The sequence below is a fragment of the Alosa sapidissima genome, chromosome 17, assembly GCF_018492685.1.
Source record: "Alosa sapidissima isolate fAloSap1 chromosome 17, fAloSap1.pri, whole genome shotgun sequence".
Lineage (NCBI taxonomy): Eukaryota > Metazoa > Chordata > Actinopteri > Clupeiformes > Clupeidae > Alosa > Alosa sapidissima.
The window spans coordinates 4,452,990-4,480,489 of record NC_055973.1 but is presented as its reverse complement, the minus strand read 5'-3'; the positions used below and the strand labels follow the sequence as shown (position 1 = coordinate 4,480,489).

Below are 27,500 nucleotides of genomic sequence, written 5' to 3'. Positions count from 1 at the left end.
CCACATCCACATCCACATCCACATCCACATCCACGTTCACATCGCAGAGCGAAGCAGAGCCCAGTGCCTCAGTTCTCTGAGGGGTGCTGTTGTTCCTGCTGCTGTGTCTTTGTCTGGTTCTGATCCACCTTGTGGCTCTTTGCCAGAACAGGTGAAATATTTCTGCCGGCTGTGGTCTCTCGCTGGACGCGGGGCTGGCATGCTCCAGCCTGCTGGACGCGACCGAACGCCAGCTGGAGTGACACAGGGAGGTCTCTGAGTCTCAGATTAAAAGATTCTTTGCTCCGGAGCGATTGCTGTGTGGACTTTCCTAGTTATCACTTTTGTCTTGGCCCAGCACCCATGGTTCAGATTCCTTGGATGTGCGTGCCTGCTGTACCCTCCTCAGGTCTCTGAGTCCTCCCAGAGCACCGGGGCTCCTATCACACCCAAAACAGACTCACGACACTCAGAGTTAGCCCGGCTAGTAGTTTGTTCCAAATCCAATGTTTTGGACAGTATTTTCTTTCTTTATTATGTGCCTCACAAAAATACTCGACTCTGATTGGTCATACGAGGGAATCAGAAGTTTGTTATCGATGGTGAACAAGAGCACTGATGATGTCTGTGACAGATTGATTTGAATTGAGCTCTTGCTTATCCTGTTGCCCATTACTTGGCAACAATTACCATCCATTGTGCAGTAGGGATGGGTTTGTCCTATACTAGAGTGGTTTGTCCTATTTTAGAGTGGTTTGTCCTATACTATATTAGAGTGGTTCGTCCTATATTAGAGTGGTTTGTCCTATACTATATTAGAGTGGTTTGTCCTATACTATATTAGAGTGGTTCATCATATATTAGAGTGGTTTGTCCTATACTATATTAGAGTGGTTTGTCCTATACAGGGCCCGAATTATCTTTTTGTCTTTAAGGGGGTCTCTCTATCTCATAAAAAGTTGGCACACCCCGCGCATAGCCTAACAAGGCGATACAATTACTGTAAATAGCCTAGGCGCGAGTGGCGCTTTTGCGCAGTAGCCTATATGTGCACGATAGGCCTAGACACACGCACACAATAGACAGAGATTTTTCATAGAAATTGATTCCTTTTAATTCATTTCAACATATTATTGATTGTAATATTCCATATTTAATTTTAATTTCACAATACAAAGATAGACTAAAGGATTTACTCTGAGTGCCATTCTCAATTTCACAACTCATTTGACCCACCGTCTCAGCTAGCCTATCCTCAGTGTCAAACACAATAATGCATGTAGTATAACTTATACACAGGGAAAATGCACTAACTGGCAGAAAATAATAAAGCCATTGCAGCCAAACTATGTTCTAGTATTATAAGCTAATGTGCACATATAACAACACCTGGGCGTTCAGTCGTCTCGTGTGTTGAACCGTGGGAATAAATAGACGAACAATTTTGGAATTTGGACTGAGATGTTGTCGGGTAGACATTGAATAGGCTATTCTGCCATCAGAGATTGCTAACAGGTGTTTCAAAATATCTGGGAACTTTCCGGAGCTCTGAATGAAAGAGGATAGCTACAGATCAGTTCACAGAATCATTGAAGTAAGCTGCATTATGGGCCATAATTTATAGCTTTGTTAATCAACATAGAAGAGGTAAGGCGCAAGTTCAACAGCAAACAGGACTTTTATGCACGTATCAACTCATGTAGGCTAGCCCAATGAACGCCTATGTAAATACACAAAACATTCTTATCAAAGCAGGGTAACTTCTTCAGACTTGCGAGTGCTGTCAAATCGATCGTATGCGGTTTGCTCATATAGTCTAGTGGTGTGGTGTCATCATGCTGCGTTCAAGAGCGTAGGGTAGGTCTACGTCCTGTAGTAGCCTATATTTTAATTTCACGTCTGTAATGGTAAGAGATCGCATAGGGATAGATAATGAGCGGTTGTTTAAGATTAAATTACAATGCCAGACACCTTCAGATATCAGAGACCCCCTCAGATTTTTTACTTTGTTGCTTTCATGGGAGCCAGTCCTCACTCTATGGGAGCTCGGCTCCCTCTGGCTCCCACGTAATTCGAGCACTGGTCCTATACTATATTACAGTGGTTTGTCCTATACTATATTAGAGTGGTTTGTCCTATACTAGAGTGGTTTGACCTATACTATATTAGAGTGGTTCGTCCTATATTAAAGTGGTTTGTCTTATATTAGAGTGGTTTGTCCTATATTAGAGTGGTTCGTCCTATATTAGAGTGGTTTGTCCTGTATCAGAGTGGTTTGTCCTATATTAGAGTGGTTTGTCCTGTATCAGAGTGGTTTGTCCACTCTGATTTATAGTAAACACTTTTCATTTGTTTATTATGCTGATCATGGTCTTGGTATTGTATAGCAGTGGCAGCCATACTGTAGATATGTCATGGCCATACGTACTGTGTGTGTGTGTGTGTGTGTGTGTGTGTGTGCGTGTGCGTGTGTGTGTGTGTGTGTGTGTGCAGGGTGCGATTTGTGGGGGGGGATGGGTAGGATTTCCCCCCCTCTGGTTAATTATTTTCATCGCCGGGGGGGACAACATTTATCCCCCTCTGCCCCTCATATTGATTACAGTTTTTCTCAGTCGCTTTGGTGCTTTTCTCACATCACTATTAACATTTGCACAGCAGTTAGTGCATTTCTCAAAACAATTAGTGCAAACTGCAAAACCTAGTGGATGACCTGCAAAAGCACATCACTTGCTCAAAATGGATAGTCCATTCCTCAAAAGCAAATATTTATGTCAATGAAACTGTCAGTGTCATCAAAATGAGAAGTCTTGATACCATCGTTTATGAACAAGATAGTCAAATGGCTTTGTCATGTTTTCATTATCACAGTTCTCTCAGTGTTTTCCAATGCAAAAAAAGGTCAGAACTCGGTGACACTACCTGAACATGCTCAAGACAGCACTATACAGTACTTGTACAGCCATTTGAAAACTACAGTAAAGTTACACATAAGGGGAGTAAGTGAGTACAAGACACTGAATACGTACATTTTTACTGTATGCTCTTTGCAATTCTACAGCATTGTGACAGAATTTGATAACTAGTTCAACAATTTTGTATGTAATGACTCAAGCAATGAAATGAAGACTATTAGTTTTATTAGGAAGGACTATTCAGCATCCGTAAGTATAGTTCATTTTGACTGACATGACATAAGCAAATGATAATGTTAAAAAACAGCAGAGAATTGTATGAAAGCAACTGATACATGTTCAATTTGTTCAGAGGAAGGAGAAATTGCTACTATGATGTGCACAAATGACTAAATGTTGTGGAGGTTGAACTAATAGTTATGAGAATTTTCATTCTGATCTGAAAAAAGCACCAAAGCGACTGAGAAAAACTGTAATGCTACTTCATATAAGTAAAGCGCTGCAACGTGAGAACAGTCTAGTAGGCTAGCCTACATAATAATCTGACATCAGAAACGCACCGTCACCGTCAGCACTCATGCTGCTGACACAGTGGCTGCGTGATAACTTAATTTGGCCTTGATCGTGCAGGACATTTCTGAATGTCGACTGTGTAATCCATCATAAATGGCTAGTTTCAATGGAAAAGTTAGCTGGACAAATGAAAGAAAACGAGAAGGATTCAGTGAAGCATATCGTCATATTTTAGAACCTTCAAAATTAGAAAACTGATGCAACTGAGATGGAGGACAACTCCACGTATAGAAAGTAGGCCTATTGTCCGAAGGAACTTACATTAAATGAGGAGATATTAGCTGAATGTCACAAAAAGTGTTACAGAAATTGCTTGGCATCGCTTATTCAATGTGACATTCAACTCTCTACCGAAACACCTGTAGTTTGCGGAGGACGAACGAGAAAGCACTCGTTTGATAAATCAGCCAGTAGGCTATGCCTAGTAGACAAATAACTTTCAGAAATAATCTGTACTGCAAAAACGAATGTTGGTGGGTATTTAAACTATCTAGCGGGTGTTTTAACAGCTGCAAGAAATAGAAGCTTCATGGTCTTCATGGTCTTTATGTTCTGGTTCGTAAATTATTTTCATAAAACTTCAAGTTGCCCTATACAAACTTCACTGCACTGTAGCCAATTAACTGACAGTATGATAGTAGGCTATTTATTTTCTGCAGGCTACAATAAACACTTTTTCAACTTTTGCAATATTACGCACTTGGCTACTGAACGCAAATCAGCAGGAGAGAGAATGCACGTAGCCTACAGCACCCTGTGTGTGTGTGTGTGTGTGCGTTTGTGTGTGTGTGTGTGTGTGTGTGTTTAGATATGTCATGGCCATACATACTGTCTTGAGGGAAGGAGATCGATGCTGAAGGTGGCTGAAATTATTGGGTTATCATCACTGGATATCTGAAATCATTACCAAGCAGAAGCAAATGAACTCTGTGTGTGTGTGTGTGTGTGTGTGTGTGTGTGTGTGTATGTGTGTGTGTGTGTGTGTGTGTGTGTGTGTGTGTGTGTGTGTGTGTGTGTGCGTGTGTATGTGTGTGTGTGTGTGTGTGTGTGAGGGGGAAGGGTGCAGTGTGTAGAGTCCACTGAGAGAACTATTCTCTTTCCTTCTGTTTAAATCTCACCATTTGATCAATGATCTTTGCTTGCTCTTTGCTAGCTGAGGAGAGCAGCTTCTCTGATCAGACAGTGGTGAAACACCAGCAGAACTAGGGCTGGGATAAACGATTAATCTAACGATTCATTTTTTCAGTCCGATTCGATTTCGATTCGATTCGATTCGATTCGATTAGATTATCGATTATCTAGATAGATAGATAGATAGATAGATACTTACTATTGATCCCCAAGGGGAAATTCAAGATATCTCCCCATTAACTGACTAATAGTAATTTATACATGTTGATTTACATATCTGAATGAAAAGACATGAATTCCTTAACATGGCAATATATGTTTATTGCTCTTAAAATTCCAAAATAAAAGACTATACAAGTATAAAGTAATGCATTCTTAGTCAGAGGTAGCATTCAATAAAGTTTAGGTCTAATTGAGTGCCTGTCACTTAAAGACGTTCCTGAGTGAACCCCTGCAATTGTAACACTAACACATTTAAAAGGCTGCTGATGTGTGGATGCAATTTATAACGTAATTAGTTCAAATAACAGTTCGTACTTCTCCTTGGGACAAGCACTTTTGAGTCTTGGAACACACTTTTCCATTTACATCGGGATTTTGCAAACATTCAGTGTCAGAGTCAATAAAATGAGCCCTGCATGAGCAACGAAATTGACAAGTATCTTAAGTATGCATGCTAAACTCGACATCCAGTATTCTAACGTTAGCTTTGAGATACTGCTTGATTGCATAACTTAACTTAGTTTAGTCTACTATGTTGTGATAAGACCTCAGCAGATTTAACTTTAATGCAGCAGTTTTGAACAAATTTTGCAGGGGATGTTGGTCTTGCTGTTCTTTAGCTCTTACACTAGAGCCATTCGCTTTTGAACCCCGCTCTCATATCTTCTTTCTGACATTTTTTCAAGGTGTCCAACGGAACTGTAGCCTAGGCCTATGAATGACGCATATTTTTAAAACCTAATTTGACCATAAACTCCGTATATTTACCCAATCAGAGCCTTACTACTTTAAATATTTATTTTGGGCAAATGAAGTTTAAGTTTTATTTTCTTATGTAAATTTGAATGAATTATTTATTTTTTTATGGGCAATGGGGGGCCCCCTGGCAGGCTGGCACACGTGGGGCCCCTAGGCTGCAGCCATATCTAGCCTATGCATTGATCCGCGCCTGACGGTGAGACTAGGCTTTGTTCCTGTACCTACAGTATGGGCTTTCTGTTTATGTTTATAAAACAAAAAGAATGAAATAGATTTAAATAGTGTAAAGAAAGGAAAACACATGAAGCAGGAATTACTGGGTGAACCATGCTGGGTGAACACGTCTTCACCAAGACCCCTATGCCTAACACATGGGTGAAAACCTCTTCACCAAGACCCCTATGCCTAACACATGGGTGGGCACGTCTTCAACAAGACCCCTATGCCTAACACATGGGTGGGCACGTCTTCAACAAGACCCCTATGCCTAACACATGGGTGAACACGTCTACAACAAGACCCCTATGCCTAACACATGGGTGGGTCAGGACTCACAGGCGTGGATCCATGCTCCTTTTATAAGGGGACTTTCTATGACAGCTGTCTTATCTACTGTATGTGAACATTAGTGAAGACACACTGAGGTGTAGGGCAACTAGTAGCGTCCGGATCACATAAGCAAACCCACATGTATGAATGTCCACCAGAGCTGGGGGAGTCAGTAAAAAACGGCGCTGGGGAACACAGTAACACCCACCTATGGGAGACCAGGGCTGGGGAACACAGTAACACCCACCTATGGGAGACCAGGGCTGGGGAACACAGTAAAAAACACCGACCTATGGGAGACCAGGGCTGGGGAACACAGTAACACACACCTATGGGAGACCAGGGCTGGGGAACTCAGTGAAAAAACATCCACCTATGGGAGACTGTAATAGAGTGTAGAGTGCTGTAAATGTTTACTGCTTCCTCCACTATGGATGACAGATGCACACTCCATGGATCTCAGATACACACTTCATGGATCTCCGTTCTACTCTTTTCACTACAGGGTCGAGGAAGAACACAAGAGGAAAAGAGGTCTTGGCATAAAGATAGAAGAGCTTCCCTACGGTACTGTAAGTACTGCTAAATTGTACTTGTATGTGTACAGTGAGAATAGGCAGACTGAAATCTATCTATTGGCCGTCTTCCTCTATCTATCTATCTATCTATCTATCTATCTATCTATCTATCTATCTATCTAACTAAGTCTAAAAATCTAACACCTGAGAGAGATGAGTGATCAGTATTACATACAGTTTTGGTGCTGCTTACTTGCTCTCATTTCTTGATTTTCCATTAACCTTTAAACACTGTTCGTTGCTACCCCCCTTCATTTAGGCGAGGATCACATCAGCCAGCGGCAAGCAGCAACGGCAAACGTAACGCAACGCTCAGACCATAATAAGTTTTATCTCATTCCTAAGCAACACAAGCGGTTTGTCACATGAATATGCTCGCGTTGCGCTTTGAAAGTTGAACCGAACCATAGAGAACAATAGGAAACCTGCCGCTTGCCGCTGGCTAATGTGATCCCCGCCTTACTGTTTGCGGTAAAATTTGACCGTACAGTTTTAACTGCTCTTATTTTAACATAAATTAAAAATGTACACTAAAACAATAGTAATATTTGATACTTAAATTTCCCCGAGCGCCGCTGTTTTTGCAGGCAGCTCACTGCGCCGGGATTAGTGTGTGTTCACTGTGTGCAGTGTGTTTCACTAATTCATGGATTGGGATAAATGCAGAGACCAAATTTCCCTCACGGGAGTAGGGAGTATTTTTACTTATACTTACTTATACTTACTTAATAATAATATTTTTTATGTATATATTTTTAAGATTTGTTGCATCAATGGATGTTGGTATGGTAGTCAGGGCACATACTCAACCATAGTGCTGGCATTCTGTAAAACTTCATGAAGCACACTCATGCACTTCACACATACAGGTGCCCCTCGTACATCCTTCCATCCACTGTTCATCACAGACAGAGGGTGCCTCACTAATGGGTGCCTCACTTTCCATGGGGGCCCTCATACAGCTCTTACTTTGAGCACACTTCCGTTAGCATCACAGCAAGCCCTTTCACTTATTATGTAGCAACAGGAGAAAGCAGTCACCCCACCTGGCCTCAAACCCCAGTGCAAAACATGCAGTCTGATTGCATTTTATTTGTAGAGCGCTTTATCATGTACTCAAAGCACTGAACATTGTAGGGTAAAAAAGTAAAAAGAAAGTAGAATGAAATAATAAATGAGGAGGCACACATAAAGTGTACAGGCAGTTGCAAGTGTGGAAAGAAACAGACATATGCCAGTATAATTAAAAAGTAAAGGATCAGCACACACACACAGTGAGGTAAAGCACACACTAATCCTGGCGCAGTGAGCTGCCTGCATCAACAGCGGCGCTTGGGGAGCAGTGAGGGGTTAGGTGCCTTGCTCAAGGGCACTTCAGCTGTCCCTACTGGTCGGGGTTCGAACCCTCCGGTTACAGGTCCGAAGTGCTAACCAGTAGGCCACGTCTGCCCCTAAGTATTACATATAGGCAATATATTTGCTCACATGGGTTCCCATAATGTACACATAATTAATTTGTTTGGCAGGTGTGGTTCACATTGGGGGAGAAGTACATTAGTTCAAGAAAACACTGGGCTCCCATAATTTACTCTAAGCTTTCTTGTGTAGAATGGGCACACAAGCACAGGAAAGTTGTAGGAGTGCGTGTATGGAGATGTCTTTAATCTCCTTGATGAAAATTATACTCTTTTGCATTAATTTCTTATGGCAGTCATTTTTGACCATAAACAAAAAGAATAAATCACTCAAAATTCAATGAAATTAGTCACAATGAATTTCATGTGTTCAAATGCCTTTTGTGAAGGATATCATAAGGTCTTGAGGCAATCTGATGAAAAATGCATATGGCATATTTATGGTACAGGGAATGTGTAAATCGGTCATTTTTGACCAGAACAGTGTTAGAAGGTTAAATGAATGTTCAACCTATTTTCAGAAGCTAATAGTATAAACTATTGTTTGAGAGCATACTGTAATTGTGTTAATTGGTGGAGTTTTGAGCAAGAACGTTGTTTGCATTAACACCAAATGGTCTTACAGTGAAAGTGAAGCGGGCATATAGAATCATGTCAAAAACAAACTATTTTACACCACTGACAATGTTTAACATAGAATGACACTTCTGTGGTAGTGTGATGAGGTTTGCTTTGACAAATCAAAGTATTGTAAACGTTGCAAGTGTTTCGAAAGGTTATAAAAATGTTATTTTATAAACAGTGTGTTTTTAGGCTACCTTAGCTGTCATTCTGTTGTGGCTACCTTGAAGGAAGGCTTAACAAGTCGATTAACGAATGCAGCACAAACCACAGTGAATGAATGTGAGAGGAGAGTCGGCTACTGGTTTGCGCTGCGATCGTTTATCGACTTGATAAGCCTTTTCTTGTGTTAATGAAAATGTTCTTGCTCATAACTCCACCAATTCACGTAATTATGCTCTCAAACAACAGTTTGAACCTAACTCATCTGCCCACACTCAGTGACACAACAGACTGCTGCCATCTGCCCCAGCACATCCACTTCCCACTGACAGCCAAAAACCTTCCCCCTGACTGCTGCCTCACAACCTGCAATAATGCCCCCTCAACCATTAGTTGATATTCCATTGAAACCCACAATCTCCCAATGGTCTCGCCACAACATGTGCGGCACATAATCCTTCCTCTGTTGCCTGTTCCGCCATAGTCACAGCATCACCTGAAACCCTTCTGTCTGGTTGATCCTTCAAAGCCTGTGCAACATCCAGCCCCCCCCCCCCCCCCCCCCCCCCATACACATTTTTTTGAAGATAAGAAGGCAAAACAGCCTCAATACCTTTTAAAAAGTATTCAACCCCCTTGGATATTTCCACTGTTACTGCTTTTTTTTGTACCTTTGACCGCAGTTAAAACATGGAGTCTGCCTGGATAGGTCTCCATAAGATAGGATTTCCATATATTTTGCTGAATTAATTTTTCTTTTACTGTCATGAGCTCTCTCTCTGCCTGGTAACACGTGCTGATTGAAGTCTGATGACCTCCACCTGTTCCTGCTCTGCTCTGCCTCACCCTCGTTACCTACCAGCTGCACTGCATTCACCACTCATCATGCCCTCTATTTAAAGCCTTGCTTTTCAGTCCACACTTGTCAGATCGTCTGCAACCAGCACCAGTTACCTGCCTGTTTGTTGAAAACGCCTCTGACTCTTTGCCTGTGATCCCGGACCCGCTCGACTACTTCTGTGTTCTCCAGCCCCGGTAATCTTGACCTGCCTTCCGTCCCTCTTCTACGAATACCGCCTAGTCCTTGACTGTACTGCTGCTTCGTTTCAATTGCTGTTGTGTGTGTGTTTCCCCCAGGACTTCCCGGATCATCCAGCTCCTGCCTTCGCTGTTCGGCTACTGGGGGAACACACACACGCAGACTCTTGGAACTCCTGTACCCCCCCCGGAACCCCTGAAACCCCCAACCCTTAAATAAACTTTTGAACGTGACGCTTTTGTGGTCCTCGTCCTGTTTGGTGTCTGACAGTACGATCTGACCAAACATGGACCCAGCGCACGGTCGAACCAGCATGGAAACCGACGAGCCAGAACCACCCACCGCCATGCAACGCCTGGAAGAGACAGAGAGAGAGGTAAACCGCAACACTGCTGACATTGCCTCCCTACTTCAAGCCGGCTTGAGCCAGCGTCAGCAGTTCCAGCAGCAACAGCAACAACTTGCAATGATCATTCAACTTCTCACCAACCTTTCTCCTCTGCCTGCTCCCACCGGCCCAGCCCCAGCCAGCCTGCTCACCGGCCCAGCACCCGAGTCTCCTGCCCAGTCCACTGCTACCGTGGCTGCCGGAGCCCCAGAACCCAGGATCGGCAATCCAGAGCGGTTCAGCGGCGACCCAACCCAGGTACGGGCGTTCCTGACGAGCTGCCGTGTCCAGTTTACCCTGCAACCCAGGACTTTTGCCACTGAAGGGGCGAGGGTCGGTTACGTGATCACTCACCTGACGGGCCGAGCTCGACTCTGGGGAACGGCGGAGTTCGAGCGCCAGACCCCAGCATGTGCAACCTTCAACCTATTCGCAGAGGAGATGCTCAAGGTATTCGATTTGGAATCCACAATAGCCGAGGCATCTCGGATCCTGATGAGTATTCGCCAAGGCAGAAGGACTGTTGCGGATTACTCCATCGACTTTCGAACCGTGGCAAGTCGGAGCTCCTGGAACATGGAAGCATTGGTGGATGCTTTCCTCCACAGCCTGGCGGACTACATAAAGGACGAGCTGGTTTCCCATGATCAACCCCCCACTCTTGATGAAGCCATTGCTCTGGCTGTCCGCATCGACCGCAGGATCCAGGCCCGCCGTCATGAGAGAGGGCGCCAGAGTCCATCCACCAGCACACGGAGTGCCCCAACTGCCCTTCTGTCCGCACCTGCCACACCATCTAGCCAGCCGGACCAGTCTGAACCGATGGAGATTGGCCGCACCTCCCTAACCCCTGCAGAGCGCCAGCGACGCATCACCTCCAACTTGTGCCTGTACTGTGGTGGTGATGGTCATCGAGTCGCCACCTGTCCAGCAAAAGCCGGAGCTCACCAGATGTAGGAGGAATCCGGATGAGCTCAATGAACATTCAGCCCTCCATCAGCCGTAAACCCCTCATCCAAGTCTGTCTTCACCTGTCTGATTCCACCCACACCCTGGCAGCCCTGGTGGACTCTGGCGCAGAAGCAAACATTATTGACACAGGACTTGCTCGTCAGCTGGGCTTGGAAAGCCATCGCTTGTCCACTCCTGTTCCAGCCCGGGCCCTGGACGGTCACGCAATTGGCACAGTTACCAGCATCACAGCCCCCATCTCAATGATGGTGTCAGGAAACCACCGAGAGACCATCCGCTTCCACCTGCTCAGCTCTCCAGGCCAACCCCTAATCCTGGGCTACCCTTGGCTCCGTCTCCACAATCCTCACCTCGATTGGGCCTCCGGAACTGAAAGAGTGGGGAAATGCCTGCCACCTGACCTGTTTGCGTGCTGCCTCGCTGCCCCCCGGCTCAGTACCCCCCAGCATTGCCCACGACATTTCTAATGTCCCTGAATGTTACCATGGCCTCCGAGAGGTGTTCAACAAGACCAAAGCCACATCTCTGCCCCCACACCGTCCGTACGACTGTGCCATTGATCTCCTCCCTGGGACTGCTCCACCCAAAGGTCACCTCTACTCACTATCCCCTCCTGAAAGAAAAACTATGGAGGATTACATCAGGGACTCCCTGGCAGCTGGACTCATCCGCCCGTCTTCCTCTCCTGCTGGTGCCGGGTTCTTCTTTGTGGGAAAGAAAGATGGTTCTCTTCGCCCCTGCATTGATTATCGAGGTCTGAATGATGTCACAGTGAAGAACCGGTACCCTCTGCCTTTACTCACCTCTGCTTTTGAATTGCTCCAGGGATCCACTATTTTCACCAAACTGGACCTTAGAAATGCTTACCACCTAGTGCGAGTAAGGGAGGGTGACGAGTGGAAGACAGCATTCAACACCCACACCGGCCATTATGAGTACCTGGTAATGCCATTTGGCCTCACCAACGCCCCAGCGGTATTCCAGGCGCTGGTGAATGATGTGCTGCGGGACATGCTGAATAAATTCGTCTTCGTGTACCTGGACGACATCTTAATTTTCTCCAGAACTCTGTCCGAACACACCCGTCATGTCCAGCTGGTTCTTCGACGGCTCCTGGAGAACTCTCTCTATGTCAAGGCGGAGAAATGCGAGTTCCATGCTCAGACTGTGTCATTCCTGGGATACATCGTCGCTGAAGGCAATATCCAGATGGACCCCGCAAAGGTCTCGGCAGTTACCTCCTGGCCAGTTCCGGGGAATAGGAAGAAGCTGCAGCAATTCCTCGGTTTTGCCAATTTCTACCGGAAATTCATCCGGAACTACAGCTCCGTCGCCGCTCCCCTCACAGCTCTGACCAGCATCAAACACCCCTTTTCCTGGACCCCAGAGGCCAACACAGCCTTTCATACCCTCAAGGCCCGGTTCACCACTGCCCCCATCCTCCAGATGCCGGATTCAGACCGGCAGTTCGTTGTCGAGGTGGATGCCTCAGACGTGGGAGTCGGGGCCATACTCTCTCAACGGGCAGAGGAGGACAACAAGTTGCACCCCTGTGCATTTTTCTCTCGCCGGCTTTCACCTGCAGAGCGCAATTATGATGTTGGAAACCGTGAGCTGTTGGCTGTCAAGCTTGCCCTGGAGGAGTGGCGTCACTGGCTGGAGGGGTCCACAGTTCCGTTCCTGGTCTGGACCGATCACAAAAACCTCGAATACATCCGCAATGCCAAACGTCTTAACCCCAGACAGTCCCGCTGGGCCTTGTTTTTCACCAGATTCAACTTCACCCTGTCATACCGCCCAGGTTCTCGGAACACCAAGCCGGACGCTCTCTCCCGTCAGTTTCATAAGGATGACGCCCCTTCCCAGGAACCTGCATCAATTCTGCCCGATCCCTGCGTTGTAGCTGCCCTGACCTGGGATATCGAGGAGGAAATTCAAGAGGCCCTCCGTGACCATCCCAGTCCCAGTGCATGCCCAGACGGTCGTCTCTTCGTCCCAGATAATTTGAGGTCCCGGGTCATACAGTGGGGACACAACTCCCGCCTTGCCTGCCACCCGGGCTCCGCCCGCACCTGCCATCTCCTTGCCCAGCGCTTTTGGTGGTCGTCTTTGAGAAGGGATGTCCGAGAATTCGTCCGTGCCTGCCCCACCTGCAATCAGAACAAGTCCTCCACTCGGCCCCCCGCTGGTTTACTCCAGCCCTTGCCTGTGCCCACACGACCCTGGTCCCACGTCTCCTTGGACTTTGTAACTGGCCTCCCACCATCAGGTGGGATGACTGTCATTCTCACTGTGGTTGACCGGTTTAGCAAGATGGCACACTTCATTCCCCTCCCTAAACTGCCATCTGCCAGAGAGACTGCCCAGGCTGTTCTTGATCATGTCTTCCGTCTACACGGGCTGCCCAGGGATGTTGTCTCTGACCGAGGCCCGCAATTTACCTCTACATTCTGGAAGGAGTTCTGCCGTCTTCTAGGGGCCACAGTGAGTCTCACCTCTGGGTTCCACCCCCAGTCCAATGGTCAATCCGAGCGGGCAAACCAGGAGCTGGAGAAGGCGCTGCGGTGCATGGTTTCTCGCAAACCCCAGGCTTGGGCACAACAACTGATGTGGATAGAGTATGCTCACAACTCCCTCACCTGCTCTGCCACTGGTATGTCACCTTTCCAGTGTGTGTATGGCTACCAGCCCCCCCTGTTCCCCAGCCAGGAAGGAGATGTGTCCTGCCAGTCTGCCCTCGCCTATGCCCGCCGTTGCCGTCGTACCTGGTCACAAGCTCGTGCCACGCTACTCAAGTCAGCTGTCAGCTATGCCACTGGGGCTAACCGCCGAAGATCGCCGGCACCCGCCTACCGTGTTGGCCAGAAGGTGTGGCTGTCAGCCAAGGATCTCCCACTGCGGGTGGAATCGCGTAAACTGGCACCTCGATTCCTCGGCCCGTTCCCTATCCAGAGGGTCATCAGCCCAACCGCAGTCCGGCTCCAGTTGCCAACCTCCATGAGGGTGCACCCTACTTTCCATGTTTCGAAAGTCAAGCCGACGCATGAAAGCCCGCTGGTCCCCGTGCCGCTTCCTCCTCCTCCTCCTCGCCTCGTTGACGGTGGGCTGGTGTACACCGTTCGACGCCTGCTTCGGTCCAGACGGCGAGGTAGGGGCCTCCAGTATCTCGTCGACTGGGAGGGCTATGGACCTGAGGAGAGAACCTGGGTGCCAGCCAGTCGGATTGTGGACCGGACACTCATCGCCGACTTCCACCGTCTGCATCCTGATCAACCTGCAATCCGTAGGGGCCGCCCCAGAGGGGTCCCTAACCGTCCTGCCCGCCCGGCTTCCTGTCATGTGCCTGACCCTGACCCTGTCTCGGTACCTGTCCCGTCTTCTGTCCACGACCCTCCAGCTCCCTCCGAGGATGAGGATGTTCACTCGGACCGCTCGGAGGAATTCTAGCCCTCCACCGGCTCCCCTCCGCCCTCCCGACGTGGTGTCACTCTTGGGGACTTCTGGGGCCGTCCCTTAGGGGGGGGGTTCTGTCATGAGCTCTCTCTCTGCCTGGTAACACGTGCTGATTGAAGTCTGATGACCTCCACCTGTTCCTGCTCTGCTCTGCCTCACCCTCGTTACCTACCAGCTGCACTGCATTCACCACTCATCATGCCCTCTATTTAAAGCCTTGCTTTTCAGTCCACACTTGTCAGATCGTCTGCAACCAGCACCAGTTACCTGCCTGTTTATTGAAAACGCCTCTGACTCTTTGCCTGTGATCCCGGACCCGCTCGACTACTTCTGTGTTCTCCAGCCCCGGTAATCTTGACCTGCCTTCCGTCCCTCTTCTACGAATACCGCCTAGTCCTTGACTGTACTGCTGCTTCGTTTCAATTGCTGTTGTGTGTGTGTTTCCCCCAGGACTTCCCGGATCATCCAGCTCCTGCCTTCGCTGTTCGGCTACTGGGGGAACACACACACGCAGACTCTTGGAACTCCTGTACCCCCCCCGGAACCCCTGAAACCCCCAACCCTTAAATAAACTTTTGAACGTGACGCTTTTGTGGTCCTCGTCCTGTTTGGTGTCTGACATTTACCTCTACAAGCATTCCATTGGCCTGCTGTCGAGAAGTATCCCCACAGCATGATGCTACCCCCAACCATGCTTCAAATTAGGGATGGTGCCTTTTTGGTGATGTGCAGAGTCTGGTGCCCGCCAAAAATAGCATCTAGTCTGATGGCCAAAAAGCTCAATTTAGGTCTCATCAGACCAACGAACCTTCTTCTATTTCACCTGGGAGTCTCCCACATGTCTTTGGGCAAACTTTAGTCGAGATTTAATAAGAGCTTTGCCACTCACTCATAGAGCTTTGACTGGTGAAGAACTCGGGCAAAAGTTGCTGTATGCATAGTTTATCCCATCTCAGCTGCTGAAACTTTTAACTTTGTTAAAGGTGCCTTGTTGGCCTCCCCCACCATTATTCTTCTTGAACGGTCACTCAGTTTGTGGTGACGGCCTGCTCTAGGCAGATTTGCACGTGCCATTTTCCTTACATTCTTAATGATGGATTTCACTGAACTCTGTTCAGTGACTAGAACATTTTTTTGTATCCATTCCCTCACTTATGTTTGTCAATAACCTTTTCTTTGAGTTTTTTGGAGTGTTCTTTTGTCTTCATGGTGGAATTACGGCCAGGAATACTGATTGAGCAGTGACTGGACCTTCCAGGCGCAGGTGTCAGACTCTTTATATTACTATACTATACACATTCACCACACTCAGGCGATCCCCATTTCACTAATTGAGAGACTATTAGCACCAATTGGCTAACCTGACCCTAGCCAGATGAATGTCGTTCCGCTTAGCTCCGCCTAGCTTCACTCACATCCATCTGGGACCTCTTCCATTGAGAGTGATTTCTCCAACCAACTTTATGGTTTAGCCAATCAGGACGCAGGGCGGGAGTTTCATAGATGTGACATAGCGTAGAAGCGACTGTGAGTCTGTTATTAGCGTCACGGGTTGGCTTCGATGTGAGTGGTTGAAGTAGCACGTCAATAGATGACGGACAAGTGGCTTATTCAATCATATGCAAGCATTTTTTGATTAGGCCCAGCCTTCTGAAGCAACACTTCAATGGATCGGTTCCAGATGGATGAGTGGAGCTAGGCGGAGCGAAATTCATCTGGCTATTGCCAGGTTACCAATTGGCTGGACTGCTGTTGATTCAGGTCAGTCACTTTTTAGGGGGCGTGAATATTTATGCAGTTGCTTATTTTGAATTATATATTTTTAAGTACTTTGTAGAAATTTGCTTTCACTTTGACATTAATGATTAGCCTAGAAATCTAGACGCACCCTAGCGGCGGCAAATTAATTTGCTCAGCCTGTACGTCTAGTATCAAACCATAGGGATTTCTATTGGCTGACGCCGTGGACTTCATCCAATCACAGCGCTCTATTTTGTTAGAGAGTCTTAAGGCGGGCTTAACAGGATAACGACAGTCCTGCGACGGTGAACAACAAGGAAGGTGGCTATGGCGAACGAAGAGCGGTTGTTTGAATCGGCGTTGGCGTCAACTTTGGAGGAGTTGGACTTGTGCTTTTCTTTGAAAGTTGAGCAACACAATGCACTTAAGTCATTCCTTTCGAAGAAGGATGTATTTGCCATTTTGCCGACCGGATACGGATATGGTCGTAGCGCTGGCCTATTGCATGCCTAGGCAGTTTGAAAGACAATTCTCTGCCCGCCCCTTGGATTAAGCGAGGTGAATTGTTTGATTCCAGACTATACATTTCAATGATATAGGATGGCCCGCCAGGCTAATTAATGATGGGATTTTAGCCAAATTCAATTGACAAAGATTCAATTTATTAAAGCAATAAAAGCAGAAATATCCAAGGAGGGTGAATACTTTTATAGGCACTGTACTTAAAAAGAGTCTCAAACTGGCTCCTCAGACTTCACTTGCCCTTGGAGTGTTTTATATTCCACTTCCACTTCTGCTGGTTTTTGATAGCACTAATATGGTGGACTCTCCACATGCCACTTAATATGGTGGACACTCCACATGGCTTTTAATATGGTGGACGCTCCATGTGAATGCACAGACGGAGAGAAAGCAAGTAGGGAAAGAGTGTAGGGTGTGGTTTCAGAAAGCCCTGTGCGACTTCGCCTGACTAGCCTCTCACTGCCTGCGTAACACTTAAATGATTCCCCTCTGACAACCTTGTTATCTAGATCTTTTGAATTATCAAAAACCCTCCCACTGTGTCGTTTTGTAGTGTGTGCGCAACTCAAAACTGTCCCCCTCGCCTCCAAAACCAAACTCCTGTTCCCCCACCAGCAGAGGTCAAACCCCATCTCAGGCGATGCCGGCTCTGCACAGATGGACTCTTTTGCAGACGTTCTTGTCATTTCATCCCGTTCCCGTATAAGCCGTTTGTTTGCTGGGCAACGGTGGCTCATCCCGCGCTAATTGATGTTTATTGGAACTGTGAAGTCGAGCCCTGTCTCTTGGCCGCTGAGCCAGCCAATGTCTGGACGTCCTCCAGTGTGTAAACACGAACATGAGGCCACTAAGAGCGCCCAGAGCGTTCGCCCGCCCGACTGCCTGCCCGAAACTGTGGAGGGACTGGGGAGGGGTGTGTGAGGTGTGTGTGTGTGTGTGTGTTGGGGTGAGGTGGTGTGGTGGGTATCTGTGTGTGTATGTGTGTGTGTGTGTGTGCTGTGGGTATACATGTGTGTGTGTGTATGTGTGTATGTGGTGTGTACATGTGTGGGCGTGTCTCTTGGGGTGGGATTGGATGTGTGTCTGTGTGTGTTTGTGTGTGTGTGTGTTTGTGTGTGTGTGCGTGCGTGCGTGCGTGTGTGCGCATGTGTGTTTGACAAGGCCTAGTGGTGTTTCGAGGTGATTTGGGGGTATTGCATTAGGACAGAAGGGCTTAGGGAAAGATTGAAGTCTGGTCGTTTGGTTCTCTAAGTTTACACCACAACAACAGCATGCCATCTGTAGGTGTTAGTGTTGGAGCTCAACCAGATCACTCTCTAGCTCTCGTCCTTCCTCCAAAGACCACCCCCCCCACACACACACACACCCTCCCCCTGTCTCTCTTGTTGTCTCTCTCTTTCCTTTCACGAGACAATAATGAGGACAGCACAATGCGGGGGTTAGCATTAGCGTTAGCGGCTCCTGTGTTGGGCTCAGGCTGCCGCTCGTCCCTCTATGTTGTCGGATCCTGTTCCCTGGTGTGAGGACGAGGGCACGTACTCAGTCTCTGTGTGTGTGTGTGTGTGTGTGTGTGTGCGTGTGTGTGTGTGTGTGTGTGACGAGGGCAGGTGTTCAGTCTGGATCCACTGTAAACAGCCCAGCCAAGCCACGCACGCACACACACAACCAAACGCTCACATCAAGCACCCATCTCTGAACCTACATCAAAGAATCACACTTTTTTTTTTTTTTAGATATTTGTATGAATATTTTTGTGGATGACTGTTGTTGTGGTTGTTGTTGATTTGTTTACTCTCTTTCCAAATGTCTCTCCCATCATCACGCGTCTGGTGAGACTATACTTCAAATGGTGAGGGCAAGAATGGGCTGTACGGATAGTCAGAGTGATGTTGTTGTTTTATTACTGTAGCTCCAGCTCGATGTTTCTCTCCTGCCCGTGTGTCTGCTGATGGCAGTGGTGGCGGCTCTTTCAGAGAGGATCAATATCAGGCCTGTTGAACTAATTGATGCAGATTGTGTGCTGTGTGTGGATGGCATGGAGCCACCAGGAATGAGCCTTCTGTTCCGACACCTACTTACCACCATACCTCATAGAGAAGAGGAGAGAGGAGGAGAGAGAGAGAGGGAGGGAAAGAGAGAGAGGCAGAGAGGGAGAGCATAAGAGAATGGCAGAGATGGATACAGTGAGAGAGAGGGAGAGAGAAAGAGAGCAAGAGAGAGGGAGAGACAGAGGGAGAGATATAGAAACAGTGAGAGAGAGAGGGAGAGAGAGGGAGGGAGATAGAAACAGTGAGAGAGAGAGAGAGAGAGAGAAAGGGAGAGGTAGAGAGAAAGAGCAAAAGAGGGAGGGAGAGAGGGAGAGGGAGAGAAACAGCGAGTATGATAAAGGAGAGAGAGCTCAATAGAATAAGTGATGGAGAATAACTGAAGGAAACTTAAAATGAAAAGTAAACTAAACAATAAACTGAAAATAAAAAAAACTAGATGTACCGCAGAGCGGTACAAAATATGACCGCCGCCCAGTCCAGCACATGTTTTCCACAAAAATAAGTCACGCTGAAAGGCATATATGATTCTAACTGTCTCACTGAATTGCATTATGCACACTCAATTCTCACTGGTATCTGCTAGACCAGCGGTCCCCAACCACCGGGCCGCAGAACATTCCTAACCGGGCCGTAGCCTACGACATGAGTTTAAAAAAAAAATGCATGCAAACTAATCTAAATTTAATTAGCAATAATGTCACGTTTTTACAGGCATAGGCCTATATGCAGTTGTTTGATTGCACGCATGTTTGCATTTTGCAAGGTCTATTTTCTTACGTCTGTCTGTCCCGCCGTCAACACTTTTACATATTGCCTTCAGCGCTGCGCAGCCTCAGGTCAGCTCACTTCACTGGATCAGTTCTTGGCGAACGGTAGTGTCACACGAAGTTAGCTAAACTGCTAGAATGAGCAACAAAAAACAAGCATCTTTAGCAGGTCACTGGCCAGAGTGTTTGAGTTGCGAGAGCCGCTGCAGAGATTTCTTACAGAAAAAAAGTCACCGTTAGCTGCACATTTTAGTGATGAGGACTGGGTGTCAAAACTCGCTTACCTGTGTGACATATTCGGGTTGCTTAATGACCTCAACCTGTCACTCCAGGGGAGAATGACGACTGTCTTTAAACTGGCAGATAAAGTCGCTGCATTTAAAGCCAAGCTTGATTTGTAGGGACGAGTGGACCGGGGTGTATTTGATATGTTCCAAAAAGTAGTGGGGGTTTTGGGAGAGACTGAGACAGGGCCCTTTCTCTCGCAGCTGGTGCGCGATCACCTTGTTGCGCTCTCAAATGAGTTTGAGCGTTACTTCCCATCCTTCAAAGATCCACGGCAAACCAATGAGTGGGTCCGCAACCCATTTGTCAATATCCCGAATAGTCCTAACTTGTCAGCGCAGGAGGAAGAGCAGTTGATCGAAATTGCAAATGACGGTGGTCTTAAGAGTGTTTATAAGGAAACCTCTCTGGCGGGTTTTTGGATCAAAACCAAAGCAGAATATCCTGAGATAGCCGTAAAAGCGCTGAAAACGTTTCCCACCACGCTTCTATGCGAGGCCGGGTTTTCGGCAATGACTGCAACTAGACAAATTGCGCAATCGACTGGACATTTCAAACACACTGAGGGTGTCACTGTCTTCCATCACCCCCAGATGGAAGCTTCTTGTTGCAGGGAAACAAGCAGGGCTCCCACTGATTATATTCGTAATGCACGTTTAGTTCCCATGTTTTGTTCCAATATTTTGTTAAGCATGTTCACACTTATAGATGTAGCTTCAAGTTGTTCAATATTCATAGTTCATATTGTTAAATTTTCACTTCAAGTTCACGTTTTTCACAAGAGATCGTTACCTTCACTGTTTATACATAACTAGAGCTAGTTCTTTTCAAGTAATGCATGCACAACACATATGGAACATGGAACCCCCAAACCCCCCCCGCCGGTCCGTGAAAAAAAAATAGGAATCAAACCGGTCCATGGTACATAAAAGGTTGGGGACCCCTGTGCTAGACAACCAGTACCAAAGTACCAAAACATGATTAGTTCATAGATTTCACATGTAATATACATTTTATACAACCCCACCCCCATCTTGCCTGTTCATAATTCTGAGAAATTCTTGAATTGTGTGCATGTGTGCGTGTACATGTTTATGTGTGTGTGGGTGTGTGGGTGGGTGTGTGTGCGTGCATGTGTGTGTTTGCCTGTTTATGTGCCTGTGTGTGTGTGTGCGTGTGCATGTGCATGCATGCGTATATATGTCTACTGTGTGAGTATGTATGTGTGTGCGTGTGTATCCGTTTATGCACATGTGTGCATATGGAATGGGTTTACATGACCCCTGGAGGCAAACATACGCAAAAAATTGGTCATCCTAGGCCCTACGGTTCTTAAGATATTCACAGAAAACTGTGTCTGCCCTACACTCCTTTCGGGGGGTCCAGTCCAGCAGGGGGGCTACAGATCAAAACGAAAAGCGATGGTTCCATGCTATCCATGTGGGGTTACATGCCCACCAAATTTCGTGTACCCCGGTCTTTCAGTGTCCCGGGAATCCTTGTTGGTGTACGGTCACTAAATGTACACATACATTATTTTATTGTAAGGCCCCCCATGAATGAAAGTCCACGAAACTTGCCATGCATTCGAAGGGTGTCATAATGATCCTACACTTTCAATTTCGTGCAGTTTTGACCATGTCAGCCAGAGATATTGTGATGAAAACACCTAATGTTTTGCTTTTTAATTTTTAACTAGGTGGCGCTATACATGAAATAAGTGGTAATGGGATAGGTTGACATGCCCCCTTAAGACCAACATACAAAAAAAGGTGGACCTCCTAGGCCCTACGGTTCTCGAGATATTTACAGAAAACTGTCTCCGGCCACCTACAGGCCAGTTGGTGTATAGTAACATAAATTAATTTATTGTGTGGCCCCCCATGAATGGAATTCCACGAAACTTGGCGTGCTTTCAGAGGGTGTCATAATGATCCTACACTTCCAATTTCGTGCAGTTTTGACTATGTTAGGTCACAGATACCTGCGATTACAACACCTCATTTTTACTTTTTTGTGTTTAACTAGGTGGCGCTATACATGAAATGAGTGGTTATGGAATGGGTTGACATGGCCCTTTGAGATCAACATACAAAAAAAATGGTCCTCCTAAACCCTACGCTTCTCGAGATATTCACAGAAAACTGTGTCTGCAGGGGAGAGATGAAGAGTGACATGAGCCATCCAGTCGCCATAATGAGCTATGAAGAAATCGTTTTTAAAAGCCTCTATTATGAATGAAAACCAAATGAATTCTTTTAGTTGTAATTAATCATTTGAAACCTGTTGAGTTGGCTGTGTGATGTAATGTGATCTCCTCACAGGTGTGCTGATAGGGTCAGCCGGCTGGGGGACGTGTGTGTGTGTGTATGTGTGTGTATCTGTGTGTGAGAGAGAGAGAGGACCCACAGGAAAAGCATGTGTGTTTGTGAGTGAGTGGGGTGTGTTTGTGTGAGAGTGTGTGTGAGAGAGAGTGTGTGTGTTGGTGGTGGGGGGCTGTGTGTGTGTGTGTGTGTGTGTGTGTGTGTGTGTGTCTGTATGTGTGTGTGTGTCTGTGTGTGTGTGTGTGTGTGTGTGTGGGACGAGAGAGATAGATGGGGAGGGCTCCGCTAACCAGATGGACCCAAGACGTGAACCTCCAGCTCCGGAGCGACAGAAAGCACACATTATATTCAGGAGTGGTAGGGTGCGCTTCAATCAGCTAAGAGGTGATAAAACCAAATGAATTCAATTACTCACTCTCTACTCTCTCTCTTTCTTTCTTTTTCTTTCTGCTCCCTCTTTTTCTCTCTCTTTCTTTTTCTTTCACTTGTTCTCACCTTCTCTAACTGCATCCTCTGTCTTACTCCCCTGCTTCACTCTGAAGCAAAGTAGATCTGAGGGATGGATGGATGGATGGACGGACGGACGGATGGATGGATGGATAGATGGATGGATGGATGGATAGATGGATAGATGGATGGATGGATGGATGGATGGATGGATAGATGGATGGATGGATGGATAGATAGATGGATGGATGGATGGTTTGGTCTTGCATCAGTAGGCCAGTGTTTTTCAACCTTTTTTGAGCCACGGTACATTTTTTATATTAAAAAAAATCCTGCGGCACACCACCAACCAAAAATGTAACAGAATTACACACTGTGGCCTAATATAGTAAAAATACTTTATTCTCATTTGTTTACAGTTCAGTTCAGAGTCTGCATTTTTTCTTTTCAAGGAGGTGTGGTGGATTTCTATGACTTAAAGGATGCATGTATGTTTTTTTATAAACTTTGATATTACTGCAATTATTATGAGACTTCAAGGCCTGTACACATCTTAAGCAGACCAGACCAGGTGTCAAAGAGTGGGGTGAATGAGTGCACAGTGACACTGGGCCTAGACGGTCAAGAGCAAGAGGATGAGGTAATGGTAACTGGAAAAAAACAGAATCAGACAGTTTTGCATATAATTTTTATGCATGATATGACAATATCCGTAACCTTGGTGGATGCTGATAGGCCAACAGGTGTTTTTCGAGGGAGGCGAGAAGGCCCAACTTCAAGGTTAAGGAGTATAAAAGATAGGCCGCAGCCATTTTGATTTCAGATCTCATCGGGGGCCGCCATCTGATGACATCTCACCTCACCCTAATGCTTGACACCTGGTCTGAACATTATTTAGACTGGATTATCACTGCAATACGGTGAATAAAGATTCAGCAGTCTTCAGAGATCTCCTGTCTATTCTGTCTCCTTCGGACGCCTTGTCCCAGAGTGCTAATTAGTAATAGTCAAGTGATAAATTGCTAGTGGATTCGAAAGTGGACTAGTTTTTCCACGACAGAGGCCTATTTATTTATGTTTAGCCTATTGATTTGCTGTTTTAGGCCCTATGTCTTTTCACCCATATTAGAAAGCTAGATACCGGACTGTCCCACGAGTTCTAGCCTATTAAGTGGCATAGGCTACGTGAACGCGGCCATCATATTGCTGGAGGCAAGCACCTACAGTACACGCTCTGGGCAACACTAGCTGACAATCAGAGACACCTGTCTGATTTCCAATCAGAGACACCTGTTTCTCCATTGGCCTCCACTAATTGTTGCCCCCATGATGGCATTGCTATTTACGTATGTTCGGGAGCCCAATGCGTTATCTAGCTTTCCAATATCTATTTTTCACCACCAGTTCTCGTGCACATCACTTAAGTTAACAAGGTCATTATTGCGCTTTTTCTGTCACCCACGGACATGAAAGAGTATTTATTTAGCAAGTCACTACATTGCAGGCACAGATGCTCAACAATGGCATATCCTAGCCTACTATTTGCAACAACTAAAATTTTTGGACCAATTAAGTGAAATTAGACAATTTCCCACGGCACACCTGATGATCTCTCACGGCACACTGGTGATCACTGCAGTAGGCAGCCTGTGACAGAGGCGCCATTAGTGGAGCATTTACATAATTAGCAGAATGGCTTTGATGCAAAATGTCTTCTCTCACTTTTTTGCTTTCTTTCTGTGTTTTTCTTTTTAATGTCGTATAACCAGTGTTGCCACAGTTACCTTGAAAAAGTAATCTGGTTACTGATTACTGATTACTCCTTTAAAAAGTAACTAAGTTACTTTACGGCGTCAGGATATCAATATGTGGGAGACTCCCAAAACTTCGGGAGACTTGGGATGTCTAGCTAGACAGCACTTTGTCGCCAGCACAGAATGTACAATGTACCTTAATGTTGTCATGTTTAGCTGACACAAACTCAAAATAATGACTGTATAGATAAAATGTGCATCTCTCTCCTCCCTCCATTGTTTACGTTTGTGTCGCTGCGTGGTTTTACACGTGAGTTGTCCTCATGCTGAAAAGGTTGGCATAGCCTACATGACGTTAATCCCCGAGACAAGAAGAAAGCAAAGAATATATCTTTTTACTAAGGAAAATTACAAAAATAGTAACGCACAGTGACTTAGATAAGTAACTTTAATCTGATTACTGGTTTGTAAATAGTAGCGCGTTAGATTACTCGTTACCGAAAAAAGTGGTCAAAATAGACTGGCATTAACCAGTCGTTACTGGCATCACTGCGTATAACAACAACACATTGCATTTTTACATTACATTGCATCACCCACAGCGCTTTACAGCGAAGGGGGAACCTTACTAGCCTCCACCAATGGGCAGCATCCACCTGGGTGATGCACAGCAGCCATTATGCACCAGAACGCTCACCACACACCTGCTTGAGGTGGACAGTGAGGGAATGAGTGGATAAGCCAGGTCCACTGGGGGATAATTAGGGGCCAGATTGAATACGTTTGAGATTTTAGCCAGGACACCAAAGGACCCCCTACTCTTTGAGATAAGTGCCATGGGATCTTTAAGGACCCGAGGGATATTGGGGTTGACTTTTGGCCAAAGGAGAGACTGCCCCCTACCAGCCAGCCACCAACACCACTTCCAGCGGCAGCTTATTATCCCAGAGATTCTCCCATCCAGCACTAACCAAGCCCAGTTGTGCTTAGCTTCAGTCACTCAGCATCTAGGCAGAGTATCTGTTGGGCTGACTGCTGGCTATAAGAAGCATTAGTATTCCTTTACATCCATTTGCATGCACACACACACACACACACACACACACATACAAAGAGAGACAGGGAGAGAGAGTGAGAGAGATGTTGAAAACTCTTTCTCTACAAGACAGATGTTGAAAATTGATTGGGGAAGGAGTGGTGGTGGTAGTGAAACAGGTGTGTGGGAGATACAGATTCGTGTGTGTGTGTATGTGTGTGTGTGTGTGTGTGTGTGTGTGTGTGTGTGTGTGTGTGTGTGTGTGTGTGTGTGTGTGTGTGTGTGTGTGTGTGTGTGTGTGTGTGTGTGTGCGCGCGTGTGCGTGCGTGTCTGGGAGAGATAGATTCACGTGTATTTGTATGTTCAGGTGCAAATACGTTTCAGCACACTGTGTCTCCCCAGAGGAGTGCACTCTGCCTGCTGGAAGAGAAATCAGTTATCTCCATTCCCATAGGGGACTGTTTACATTTACTCTGGACCTGTGTGTGGGCTGGTCTAAACTAATGGTACATCTCCCAACATGTAAAGGAAACATTATTTCCCTATCTCTCTCTCTTTCTGTGTGTGTGTGTGGGGGGGGGGGGGTCCATGTGTCTGTATCTGTGAGAAGAGCAGAAACAGACACCAGAAACTATTTTCGTTTCCAAACCTCCCGAGTTCATAGCGAGTAGTAGCCACAACACGTACCTGACACACAAACAAACACACACACACACACACACACACACACACACACACACATACACATAGTGTGTGGTGTGTAAGAGAGAGAGAGAAAGAGATGAAGGGATGGCAATTGTCTGAGGCGACATGAAAATGGCAGCATATATTGAACAAAAAATCTCCTCTGTCAGAGTGTACGTGTGTGTGTGTGTGTGTGTGTGTGTGTGTGTGTGTGTGTGTGTGTGTGTGTGTGTGCAAAGGTCACCAGGTTTATGCCTCTCCCACAGCTCTGTAGACTTAATTATAATCCATTTAACTCTGACTGGGAGGCACTGAGGTGAGAGCAGATCAGTATGTCCAAAACACACACACACACACACACACACACACACACACACACAGAGAGAGAGAACGTGCTGCTTGTCCTTGGTGTGTGTGTGTGTGTGTGAGAGAGAGGGAGAGAGTCTAGTGTGTGTGTATCGGTGTGTGTGTGTGTGTGTGTGTGTGTGTGTGTGTACACACCTGTCTGATCTCCTGTCAATAAAGGCTAAAAAGCTTAATTCCATTTCAGACATACAGAGGAGGTGTTAGAATACAGGCCATTGATGCAGGCGCCGACAGATAAGTCTTCAGGCACCAATAACTACTACTCTGTATTCTGCAGTCATTCCTCTTAGTTGGCTGTTTATGATCCAGTCAGCAACATTACCAGACAAAGCATAAGCCATGTAGGGCACAAACAAATACCATCAAGTACCATTCCAGAAACACTACACTTATGACTCAGCATTTGTATGGCCGTTTATGATCCGATTAGCAACATAGTCAAACAAAACATAAGCAATTGATGTGGGAGTGAACAAATACCAATAAATACCACTCTGCATTCTGCGATCATTCCTCATTGTTGCTGTGGCCATTAATGATCCGATCAGCAACATAACCACACAACATGCAAGGACTTGATGTGGGCACCCATTCACCCACCCGAGCTGTTCTGTGTGTAGCCAGTAACTTGGCGATCTGAACCTGTGGCGCTGGCATCAGAGTCCCTGGGGGGGGGGGGGGGGGCTGTTGCCTATGCTACGATGTTTGTTTGTTGTGGTTGCTGTCGTCAGCAGAAAAGCTGACACAATGATGGGAAGCGGATAATTTAATGTG

The 27,500-nt window shown here is 46.3% G+C and overlaps 1 protein-coding gene across 1 annotated transcript in view; it reads left to right on the top strand.

The window, feature by feature from the left end:
• The window catches only part of LOC121688300 (cadherin-20-like), an 89,361-nt gene that overhangs the window by 26,325 nt on the left and 35,536 nt on the right, over window positions 1-27,500 (top strand). Inside the window, 1 exon segment of the mRNA XM_042067790.1 lies at window positions 6,631-6,697. The gene's annotated coding sequence lies outside the window, so the exon portion shown is untranslated.